A 13,125-nucleotide genomic window follows, 5' to 3' on the forward strand; every position below is an offset into this window, starting at 1 on the left:
AAAAAAAAAAAAACCTTACAGGTAACATTATACTTAATGATGAGAAACTAAACATTTTTTCCCCTAAGATTGGGAACAAGGCAAGGATGTCTGGTCTCACCACTACTATTCAACATAGTGTTGGAAGTTATAGCCAGTTCAATAAGGCAAGAAAGGAAATAGAAGGCAAATTAGACTAGAAAGAAAGAAATAAAACTGTCACTACTGCAGATGTGTGGAGAAGTTCTTGGATTACTACATGGGTTCAGCAAGGTCTCAGGATACAAGATAAAAATACAAAAAAATCACTTAAAAGTTTTTCAAATTTCTACATGTAAGTCTAAGAAAACATGAATAGGACTATATACTGAAAACTAAATGCTAATAAAAGGAATTAAAGAAGACCCAAATAAATGGAGAGACAGTTGGATTGGAAGACTCAACATAGTAAAAACATCAACTCTCCCCAAAATGATATATAGATTTATTGCAATTTTGATCAAATCTCTGAAGGATTTTTTGTTTGTTTGTTTGTTTGTTTGTTTGTTTGTTTGTTTGTTTTTTGGTATTTTTTTCCAAGCCAAACTGTATCCAGCTTTATTAAAGATACTTTTCATAAACAATGGTATTTCAGGCAGGACATGGGCAGACGATCATTAACAGTATACAACAACTTTCAAACTCCCTTCTTCAACGGACTACCAAAATCAGAAAGCCACTATAAAACCCAATGAAGTCTTCATGTGATGCTCTGAACAGGGAAAGTTTAGAATGAGGGTTGACAGTTCACATTTAGCATGTTGTTTAACAACTTTTCACAAGCCAACCCTGACTTTCAGGAAATGAAATGAAAATGGCAGAATTATCAATCTGAAGATCCACAAGCTAAAAAAAAAGGAACTCTTTTGAGGGACGCCATCTCAGTGGTGACACTGTAAAGTCCAGATTGCCTGACATACTGGGAACCATTTCATGGAGTCAGGTTCCAACAGGTCTCTGGGTTTAAGGGAGTCAAGTCTATGTTGAAGGTAGAGAGAGAGAAGAGGACATAAAAAAATGAATTTTAGTTTTTCCACACCACCAAGGTGGCTCATGTGTGTCAACATCAAGGAATCCCTCCTCCTGGGAGCCAAGGGGAAGTTTCTCAAAACTAGAAGGGGAAGGTGTTTTTCCCTCTTGTTATCAATCTAGCTTCGGAGATATTCTATTAGTGACATATGCCCTTCCCCCAAAACAACAATGAAGTGTTCCGTGTGCTAACAACATAGCTTAAAAAAAAAAGTAAAACAAAATTCTGCATTTTTATAAAACTTGATAAAAAATAGTATTTCAAACTGTACAGTCACCAGAAGTACACAGTTACCAAAAATGCACACACTTCACTTGGCATCTCCAGCACCTTCAGCTTTCTGTGCCTGGTCTGTTTTGGCATCTCCATTTTCTGCAGGGTTATTTCCATCCTTGCCAGCATCAGCTTTCCCCTTTTTCCCTTTGGGTACCTTCTCTCCCTTCTTTGCAGGGGCCTTTCAAGGCTTGGGCTCTGGCTTTGGAGGAGCAGGTTTAGCAGATAACCTTGCAGATCTCTGTGGCTTATCCTTCACCTTGGCTTTATCTCCTTTAGCATCCCCTTCGGCCTTTCCCTTGGGCATGGTGTTGACGGCGGGGAGACATAAGCGCTGGAGGCGGGGATGAGGCGCACGCAGGCTTTGGCCGGTCCGGGGAGGCGATCTCGCCTCTTCTCCTTCACACTGCTCCTGAATGACTTTTTGGATACATAGAAAAGATTGTTCTACTATATGTAAAGGGAAAGGAACTGGAATAGCTCAATAATTTGAAAATACTTGAAGTAACAGTGGGCAAGAACTTTCCAAAGCTAATGAAAGATACCATATCGCAAATCAATTTATCAAGCAAGATAAATGTTAACACACACAACCATACATATGCGTATCATATTCGAACTGCAAAAAGCAGACGAAGAAAATCTGGAATGAAACTAGAAAAAAAAACACCTTGCCTGGAGAGGAACAAGGATAAGAATGAACACTGGGCTCCTCATCAGAAACCATGCAAGCAAGAAGAGGATGGAGTAAAACTCCAGTCTTTTAAACTGTTGAAAGAAAAAAGTCACCAACCTAGCATTTTATATCAGCAACATTATTCTTCAAAGGTGACAGAGAAACGCAGACTTCCTCAAAATAGTAAAATCATCAAAATGAAGAACAGATTAGTGGTTGCCAGATGTTAAGATTTGGGAAAGAAAGTAGGTATGGTTATAAAAGGGCGACGTGAAAATCCTTATGGTGATGGAAATGTTCTGCACCTTGGCTGTATCAATGTTAATATCCTGGTTGCGGCATTATACTGATTTTGTAAGCTGTTACCATTGGAGAGATAGGATAAAAAATATACAAGATCTCTCTAATATTTCTTACAATAGCATGTGAATCTTCAATTATCTCAAATAAAAATTTCAATAGAAAAAAACCTCAGTCTGTTCTGGATGGTTTCCTCTTTATCCTCCTCCTGCCATAGATGCTAATAAACTCTAAGATGTAAGCAGATAGCACCCCTGTAACAGCAGGCAATAGGCTTCTACTTCTGTATCAGGCCCATCCAGGCTGGCCTCCTTCTCCAGATGTGACAGCTTGTCTTATTTCAATGGTGCTTGGAGGGGCTGCAAATGCTGACCTGGCTCCCACATAGCATCTTGGCATCTATCTGCTAACATATGCCCTCAGCCTCCTGGTAGGGATAAAACCTCTCATTCCTGCCACAATACCTACAGAGGCCAGGGGCTCCCTCAATTTACATCAGTAACTTGCTCTAGAGCCTTGGGAGAATTGAGAGCCTTCACCCACAACTTCAATTGCACACAGAACTGTGCAAACTGTCTCCACTCCCACTCCTGCCTAGATCCATTGTGCCAACAGTTCTCATCAATACTTGACAGCTGTCATATCAAAATTGCGTGGTGGGGGTGGGGGGTCGGGAAAGGGTCATTGCCCTGAGAACTGCTGTTTCCTGGTCCATTTCCTGTCTTGGTGTCTATTTTACAAACTGCATACTAGTAATGGGTTCTCTCATGTCTGCATTCACCCAGACTTAGTCTCAAGAGAAACTGGTTCTACATGGATGATGGTGAATTTTTCCATTTGCCATCAAAACTAGCAGTTTTGGATATAAGAAATAAGAATATTCTACCTTTATTATTCAGCTCCTATAATATCTTCCTTTCCCCAGTGCAATAGGCAACTGCTACCTAACTTATCTAGGCTGAAGGGAAACACGTTTGGGGAAACAAGTGAAGAGATTTAAAGAACCTAGCAAAAAGGACAAAGTACATCAATTAATTCATTGGTGGGTGGGGATTACACCAGCAAAGTACCTCTGTATTACATAAAGAGTACAAATCAGTAATACTCCCACGACACCATCCCTCCGAAAGAATGCAAGGCTTCTGCTATGAATTCTGCATATGACTTGTCTTTCAAGAATAAGCTAATCCTGCCAGGGACCTCAAGACTGAAAAGGCTCTTTGGAAATACATAGTACCATGAATGTTTTCATGTTGTGTAAAGACAAAGGAAGAAACACATAAGAAAAAAAAAAAAGAGGAAAACTTTGAACACAAAACCTGAGGGCAACTGGCCATCCATTAGCAAACCCTTATCTTAATTTTATCTTGACAATAAGTTTTCCTTTTCCTTTCTTCTGTGCTGTCCTCCAACTTCCTGATATCTTTCACTGAGCACTGAACCTCTGTTTCCATGTAGACCCTTTGTGATGCCTTTGCACTGCGCACACAAAGGTCCTTTTCAGAAGCTCCAGCAACATACTTGTTTGGTGCTAACCAGCTGCTTGCTAAGTCACCTCACATCCTGGTGCACAGAGCACTATAGATTATTAACGTTGCGAATCCCCTATAAAAGTCCAAGCCAATGTCCCTTTGGTCAAAGATTTCAAACACAAGAAAATCCTTTGTGTGAACAGGAAACTGATTTTTGTACTTACTGTTAACTAGACAAACAACTTGTAAGGGAATTGTATTTGTTCTCTTGGCAGCTCTGTTTGTATAAAGAGGCTTAACTGGAAGATTAAAACAAAATCTATCTTAAAATATTGCGCTGTAAAACCCTACACCTGTTCAGAGTTCAAAGGAACTGTGGTCTTATTACAGGTTGTATAAGCATCAGGAACATTTTGCATGGAAAATGGTTCCTAGTAACAAACCTGGAGGTCTAAGGCAAATCCTCTTCAAGACCAAGGTTTCTTGGTCTGGCAATGTGAAAAGAGAAAGCCAGTCTTAGCAGCTTCCCGAAGGAAAGCCATCTAGACTGAGAGTGTGAAACATTTTTGGAAACTTCCAAAGTACCAGTAATGAGAGGAGCTGATAAACTCTAAAGAGGAGGGGAAAGATGAAGTCAATTTTGTATTCCATGACAGAAGCCGATTTAGGATTTTGCTGATTCCAGCAATAATTATGGTGAATGATTGCTGCTTCCTAGCCTCTGTAGGGATTGCCCTTCTTTTCTTTTTTAAAGATTTTATTTATTTATTCATGAGAGACACAGAGAGAGAGAGAGTCAAAGACACAGGCAGAGGGAGAAGCAGGCTCCATGTAGGGAGCCCCATGCGGGACTCGATCCCAGGACTCCAGGATCACACCCCGGGCTGAAGGCAGCACTAAACCACTGCCCTACCCTTCTTTTCTATCAAAGATGAGTGTAGACAGAAGAATAGAAGCTAAGAAGCATAGGAGACGTTTTAGAGATGCACAAAGACTGAAGCTTCCTGAGAAATTACCCACACATAAGACAACATTAATAGAACCCAGGTGTGCAGTGGGTGATGCAGGGAGAAACCCATTCACCTGGGTGTGAAGAAAGTCATTGCTGTTTTTATTACATATGCAGTTTCGAACTAATGACCCAATGCTGCACAGGATGAATAATAGACCACCTCTTAGAGGATGGTTGGATTTATTTTTTTAACCCAGAGCAGGAAATGATTTTTCTGAGCTCTGTCTCTCTCTTGAAGCTGCTCTGGGCACTCTGCCAATGACTGCTCATCAGGCTCCTATTCTTTTTTGATCTTCTTCAATCCTTTTGCGTTATGCTCTCACTTCTTTTCTCACTTTTCTCTTTAAGTTTCCTCCTGCATATTAGGTAATAGAAGCGATCTGCATGCCCTGGTTGCCTGTTCAGAAAAGAGAAAGACTCCACTTGGGTGGATACAAAAATAAGTTGTTGGCTTTGTCCTTCAAGGTAGAGGAACACATAAAAATCTACTATAAGGTGACAGCAGATTGGGCGTACATGGGGCTCTGGGCTGATTGTGTTCTCTTTGATGAAACAACTGGTCTTTGGAAACATGAATTCTTCCTGTGGATCCTTCTTGCGTGGTTTGCAAACAGGTGAGTGTCTCAGGGGCCCAATGCCAGAGAGTCCCCAGTGACAGTTTATAAGCTTTGGTTCCCGACATAATAAGGTACTCAAGATGCTGCTAAATTAGGCTCTGGTGCTTTCACTGAAAGAGTTTTGTCTTCATCACTTTCCAGATAACTTTTTTTTACAAAGTTTCTGAAGTTTAACCCTCTTGGCAGTTTCTTGTCAGTTTTAACAGAGGCTTCACATAAGCCAGACTCAGAAGCACATTCATTACTCATTTCTCTCAAGCTCTCTTTCTCTTGGAATACCTGTTTTGCTTCTGAGTAACTAATATAGTTAACTTTTAAATCCAGTTAAAATCTCCCAAAAATAAAACTTGCAGGAGTTTAGCTTAAGTAGGTGGGATCATGGCCACTGCATGGGACATCACCTGTTGCGTGCAGTCTTCCTTATTGTTACTACAGAAGAAACTGCACTGGGTGAGCTGCTCTCCAGAAGGCACCCTCCACATATCAGCATGTTGCCCACTCTTGCATTTCCTGGTATTTCAGCAGGCAGTGGAGCAGCCAGGTTCATACTTCCATTGCACCACTTGCTACCTGTGTGACTTTGGGGATGGTTTCTTTTACCTCTCCCAGCCTTGGTTTCTGGCTTAGCGCCATGCCAAATAGTCTTATCTGGTCTTCCTCTCTGGATTTTCCCTTGGAGTCAGAGGCCATTTCCAGCTAAATCAAGAAAGACAAAGCATTGCCACGCAACTCAGAAAGAATTAATGCCTGTTCCTTGACCCTCCCTTTATAAGATTTCCTATTTCCTGTTGCAGCTGCTGAAATTAGGGGTCCATTGACATGAGTGGTTACTATTAACTCATTTCTCATCTTCCTGTGGTGTTCCACAACACTTACTTTATAGACTTACATAATTTTGTATTTTTATTCATATGTTATATATGTTTATAAACACATATAAGCATGTATCTTTATCCATATCTTTCTATCCATATAGATATCTATAGATGGATATAGATAGAAAGTAGTTAACATGGCATGATGAAAACATAATAAATGATTTTTCTATGAATAAATGAAACTTGCTCAATGGAAACCTGACAGCATACAAGATTTTTAAAACTAAGATGGTCATGCCTGGACGCAGAAATGAATGGCTTAGCAAAATAGTTTGCAATGCCAAAATCGCACACCAAAATGACCAAATGACATTAATGAAAAGATTTAGTGTTTTGAACAGGGATGTTCCTTTGCCCATTATGTTTCCCTATCAATATCATTCAATGATGAACCCAGAGGCCCGATATTACAAGTTGCAGGAAGGTAATTGTCTTTCTGGTCTGTGACACTTATCACGTGTTTCCTTCAAAGGCTATTTTTATGCAGACTCAGAAATCTTTTGTTCCTAAAGAATAGTACAACACAATCCAAGATATAAAATGATTTCACAACACTAAAAGTATAAAAACTGATAACAGTAGTGCGCTCATAGGGTCACTATGAGGATTAAATAACATCATACATAATACATACTGAGCACAAAGCCTAGTACATGGTAAGCACTCAGCAAACATTAGCTACTCTCATTTTTTACCAAAGAGCAAAAAGGCCTGCAGTCTTATACAGACTGCCACTAAACTAAAATAGATGCAACTTTGCTTATAGTTATGTATTGGTGACAAGGGTCTGCTGTTTTTTATCATTAAATCAGCAATAAATATCTGTCTTGGGAGGGATCCCTAGATGTAAGGCCTGAGTCAGGGAATTGGGTATCTGAATTACCAGGGGAATACTTTTCAGGAGAAACATGTCAAGGGATGAGGAAAGTGAGATAGGGAGGAGGTAAAAGCAGAGCAAGGATATGGTCTCAAGTCTAGTCTTGCCTCCACAGGGAGGCTCTGAAGTTTAAATCACATCAGAGTAGTTGCCCCATGAGGCAAAGGGGCTGGCCTTTTGTGTCCTAGTATCCATTAGTTATTTGCTGAGGACCACATCTCCTCCCCCTCACAGGAAAATGGGGCATGATCTGTAGAACAATATAGCCTCCTTTCATTTAGTGCAATTCTCCAGGAAAGGGGAGGCATCTGTGAGCTGTTAGTGGTTGAGGCATGGGTACAACACCCAAGTATGGTAGGTTAATTATAAAAATTATCTTTTTGTTTATGATAAATTACTTTCCTTCATGTCCATGCTCCTTTCAATATGACTTTGCAGCTCTTTACCCTTTTTATCTGGATTGGCTTTATGATATATTTTGACCAACAAAATATAATGGAAATGACACTGTGCTAGTTCTAATCTTAGGGCTGAAGAAGCTTGGTAAGCTTCCACATGCTCTCTTGGAATTCTGATGCCACCCCATGAACAAGCCTCTGATGGTCTGCTAAATGATAAAAGACACTGCTCCATACAATAGCCTGCCAACTAATCACAGGACATGTGAGTGGAGCAATCAGCTCACAATCAACACCCAAGCTGAAAAGAGACACTTGAGTGGATCCAGCTGAGATCAGTCAAGCTTGGACAGATCAACAGAACTTCCCAGGTGACTGGAAGGCTTTGTAGCAAGAGTAAATGGTTGTTGTTTTAAGCTATAACCTTCAGGGCAGGGAGTTTTAAAGACAATAATAAATAACTGATACACTCAACAGAGGGAACCTGAACAGAAATATGGACTTAATGCAGGTGATTGAGCATTCTCAAGTAATAATTCCTATAATTATGCTTGAAACTGATTTTCTAAGGGGACTTTTTAAAGGAATAATTGGTTCTGTGACTTTTTAGAATAATGTGAAAACCTAATCTGTCATAATCAGGCACATTCTTCTCTATAAACATCAAATTCAACCCTACAGTCTAGTTTAATTCCTGTCTAGCCTGAAGGATACCTTCCAGACTTGAAATCAGCTTTTGTCTAAGGACACTGATTTCACCTTGGTCATTAAAGAAGTCCACATGAGGCATACTCAAAGAATTTTAGCATGGGAGGACTGGTTCCCTCCTTTTTTATTTGTCTGATTTGGCAAATAACCTGTCTGAATCCATTTTCCTATTTGCTAAATGAGGATAATATTCCATATCTATGGAAAGAATGTGTCAAGATGTGCAAATGAAATATCAGTGTGAAAGTCTAGACAAAGTGCAGAGTTCCACAAACAGAAGTTAATTCAAGGGGATCTAATCTGTATAACCTCCCCAGAAACTCTGAAATGAAAGGATAAATAGCCAGAAGTCTTTGTTTTATAAGGATCTTGAAACTTCTTTAGATAAATGTGCAGTTAATTTTGAAAGACATTTTCTAAATTTGAGCCTTGGTGGTTATATTCTCTAAATAGTGATATACAGTAGATCTCTAAATTCTCACCCTAAGAAGAAAGACATTTAAGATGTGCCTCAGTAAGGGACTCTGGTTGATCACGATCAGGGAAGAGCCAAAGAGGTGAAGACCAAAATAATTCTGACCTAACTTTGAGACATATGTTCTAAATTCTTCAACAGAATCAATGGAACAATAAAATAATGGAAAATCCTGGCTACATATTGAAGCCCTAAACAAAGAGTTGGCTTTCCAGTTCAAGTTGGCTAAGTACTAGATTTACTCTCATTTTTTTAAAAATCCCATTAAAATGACAGAAAATATATACAAAAGAGGAAATCTTAGAGTGGTAAATTTGAAAGAGATACCTCAACTGTATTTCTGAAGATACTCAGCAATTCAGATCAAATTGAAAGCAAAACCTGAGAACTAAGGAAGTCACAATCTCATAGAGAAGCAAGAGAATGTCAAATACAGTGTGTTTTCCCAACTGTGCCCCAAAATAATCCAAAGAGCAGCAACAGTGGGAACTAGGGGAAAGAGCAGGATGAAGGCAGTTGGTGAGGTGACTAATTAAGAATGACGAAACATTTACATCAGTATCCACCCACATCCCTGTCGTCATAAAGGGAGTGGTTACTTTTTAGAGCTACAGACTCTTGATTGGTCTACAGATTCAAGTTGAGGCATAAGAAATTCCAGAGTAGCTGAGGCTGGAGAAGCAGAGCAATGCTACAGGCAGCCTGTGGTTACTGGACAGACCAGGACTCCTGGCAATATGGTCCCACACATGCTTCCCCGACCTGCCCATGTAAACTGCTGGTGCCAGGCTCCTGTAATCAGAATCTGTTTCAGTGTTACAGGAGCAGTGATTTTAATTCTGGCAAGGATTCACATCCACAGCTGGGAACAGACAATCTGAATGTCTACATATTTGAGGAAGGCCAAAAGAAAAGACATTTCTTTTAGAAATTAGAAATTTCCAAAATCAACAGGCAGAAGGAAGAGACCCCAGGGAAAATGATGGAGTCACAGCAAATTCAACTATAAAATTAGATAAACATAGGGAATTAAACTGCCAAGTAAACATAATTAATTTCTTCAAGTTGGTGGGAAGGAATATTGTGTTCAAAAGGAAAGAATAGATTCCAGTGAAAAGGATAGAGATCTCTGAAAATATGATCAAAATATGATGGTCCAAATAGCAAAACATACACAGCTGGAGAGTCAAAAATCAGCAGAAGATAGAGACAAGTAATTCCCCTACCATGTAGTGTGGAAAGATATAGAGGTGGACAATGTGAAAGTAAACCTAAGAAACATGAGGAAGAAGAGATCTGAGAGAAGAGTCATCCAGTTAGCAGCAATCCTAAAAACCAACCCAGAAGAGTAAGAATGAAGGGGAGGAAAGAATAAAAATATTAATAGCAAAGTACTTATAAGATCTTTAGATGAAAAGCTCCAAATTAAAACAACAACAACAAAACACACAAGGCTCAACCTGGTCAAATTTCAGAACCTAGACAATAAAGAGACCATTAATGAAGAGTCACCTCAAAGAGACAGAGTGTACCAATAAGAAAACAGATTCAGATTAACACTGAACTTGTCTGAAAATAGGGTTGCTGGAAAACAAAGAAACTATATCATCACAATTCTGAAAGCCAACTGAACCTAGAATTCCATACCCAGCCCAATTCTCATGGGAAGGTAGGAACCAGGTAAATATTTGAGAAGCATGTACTTGTATCCTTATTCAGAAACGGTACCATTGAAAATACCCTTTCTAAAAGAATATCTGAATATCACAATGAAGGAGCTTCATTTAATACATGTAGAGAGAACACTATCCTTAATAGTAAAAGAACATATATTCTTTTTATGTTCCATGGAATATTTTCAAAAATTGGTCATGTATTAAGGTGATATATACACATATACACAAATACTCGATACATTTCAAAATGGAGAATCTATTTCAGCTACATTTTTCTAACCCTGATGCATAGTAAATGAACAACAAAAGGAAAAAAAAAAAGTAACTATAATAAGTCCTGAGAAAATCCCAAGTAAAAACCAAAAATATAAACAGCTCAGAGCTAAATGACAAGGAGAACTGACCTACAGGTTGTGGCCAAAGCAATATGCAGGAGAACAGAGACTGAAAAACAGTTATGACAACATTAAAATTGAAAATAAGTTATCTAAGTTTCACATTAAGAAACTTATTAGAGGAAAAATACAAATAAATTAGCAATACAAGAAGATAGTTATAAAACAGAATACCAAAAATTAGTAAAGTCTTGATTAGTGAAACAAATCAGTGTTGTCTTTTTGAAGGGAAAATTAGTGAAACCTCCAGCAAATATAAAAATGGGTAAGATGTCAATATCTGAGAACTAGAAAAATAGGCACAGATGAATGACAAGGATCTTATAAACTAAGAGCCTTGAAATGTATTTTGAAGCCATGGGAGAGTCACTATAGGGATTCATAAGGAAAGGAATGACATGGTCAGATTTACAGGGTTTTTTAAAAATTGATTTATTTGAGAGAGATAGAGAGAGAAGCACAGGGAGAAGCAGGCTCCATGCAGTGAGCCCGATGTGGGACTCCATCCCGGGACTCCAGGACCACACCCTGAGCCCAAGGCAGGCACTAAACTGCTGAGCCACCCAGCGATCCCCAGATTTAGTTTGGAAAGAAATCTCTCTTACAACAATATGGAAAGAAGATAGGAAAATGAAGTCAGAAATACCAGCAAATGGCTTTTGCAGGAACCTGAATAGAACAGTGACAGTAGGGATAGAAAGTAGAGAGGGAGTCAAAAAAGATTCAAAAATGAATAAAATATAGGTTTTGATGACTAATGGGATGGTAAGTATAAAGGAGAAAGGAGAAGCAAGTTTGCAGGTAAAAATGAGGATTTCATGTTTGGACGTGTTGAAATTGAAGTCATCCAGGCAGAGATGGACTGTCAAATATTCAGATATACAGCTTGGAGGAGGTTTCAATAGATAAACAAATATGGTTTAATCTAGGTCCAAGATTAACTAGTTGTGGGTCTAAGAATAGATGTGATGCCAATTCTGCGCAGTCTGTAGTGTTAGACTGAAGACACACGCTTGAAAGGACTATGCGAAGCCAAATCAGAAATGAGCACCAGGAGAAATCAGCCATGTATGCCATGCCATGGACACAGGAGAAAGGTGTGGTGGCAGGCACATAATACATCTAATCACCCTGTTACAAGTAGTAACTGACATCATGAGTGAAGTTGAATTGGCCTCCAGGCAGCATGTAGCATGAGAATGGTGGTTAAGAAAAATCTAACTGGTCACCAATAGTTAAGGAATAATAGAAGAAGGCCTTTAAACAGGTTAGGAAGTTTTATCAACCATTTTATTAATGCATTTTTAAGCATTTCACCCTTATTTCAAAGGGCCAAAGGAACTGCAGGAGTTTGTGCCTGTAAATTAATGAGCTGATCTGAAAGCTGCATCTACCAATTGACTTCCCTGCTTTAAGAATTTGAGCTGGAAAAGTTGTTAATAACTGTGCTGGGGTTTGTCCTCATTTTTGTTAATAAAGAATCCCTATCTATTGCCTTATGCCTTTTTTCTAAGCCTTGTATAGTTTAGATCCCATAACTACAGCCCTAGATGAATTTCCAGAACAAATGCTTTCTTTGGCTTATACTTCATTGATTTTTTTTCCCCCTACATCCACTAAAGACAGAAATAGCCTACTATCCTTATTAAATTTAAATTAGTTTAAAAATTGATGTGCAAATGTTTGAGTTCTTAAGGATGAGATGGCCCAAATTAGAAGTGGTAGAAAACTTTCATAAATATCCTAGAACACAAAGTTGAACTGATCATTACGGTATTCTGGAACCTTAATATGTTTTTCACTAATGAGGAAATATTTTTATTGCATTATGCTGTCATGGGGAAAACCCTATACCAGAAGTAAGAATAGATGGATTTTATTCTGTAGCATATAAACAACTGCTATGAAACTTTGAATTAGTTAACTGGTTGCTGGATAACCAGCTCATCCCCACATGCCTCAGACTTTCCCAGTTTTAGCACCAAAAACATTGCAGCTTAGGGCAAATCATGATGGCTGGTCAGTTACCATATTAGTTGCTATCTCTCAACCTTAATCTCTTCATTTATAAAATGTGATGGCTAGAACGAATGACCTATTAAGTCTGTTAAGTCTAAAATTCTAAAAACAAGTAAATTATATACACAAAAAAAGATGGCTGCTTGCACATTAACAGTCTTCCCTGCAGCAAAGGACAAGCTATTCAAATATACTGCCTCTGCTATATAACACATTTTAAACCACTGAGATTCAATTCAACAAGATTATATAAATGAGTTACATCTTCACTATCAAACAGAATAGAATTAACAGTTTTCCA

General features: G+C 38.6%; 1 long non-coding RNA gene and 1 pseudogene across 4 annotated transcripts in view; one reads left to right on the plus strand and one right to left on the minus strand.

The window, feature by feature from the left end:
* Positions 1 to 493: 493 nt before the first annotated feature.
* LOC119873880 lies at positions 494 to 8,849 on the minus strand (annotated as a pseudogene).
* Positions 8,850 to 8,883: 34 nt separating this feature from the next.
* Positions 8,884 to 13,125, plus strand: part of LOC111098011 — a 45,111-nt gene continuing 40,869 nt past the window's right edge. For all 4 annotated transcript variants that reach the window (XR_005366634.1, XR_005366635.1, XR_005366633.1 and 1 more), the window contains exons 1-2: positions 8,884 to 8,963; positions 10,314 to 10,414. This is a non-coding gene — a long non-coding RNA (uncharacterized LOC111098011). The remainder of the gene's footprint in view (positions 8,964 to 10,313; positions 10,415 to 13,125) is intronic.

Source organism: Canis lupus, chromosome 11 (assembly GCF_011100685.1).
Source record: "Canis lupus familiaris isolate Mischka breed German Shepherd chromosome 11, alternate assembly UU_Cfam_GSD_1.0, whole genome shotgun sequence".
NCBI classification, from domain to species: Eukaryota; Metazoa; Chordata; class Mammalia; order Carnivora; family Canidae; genus Canis; species Canis lupus.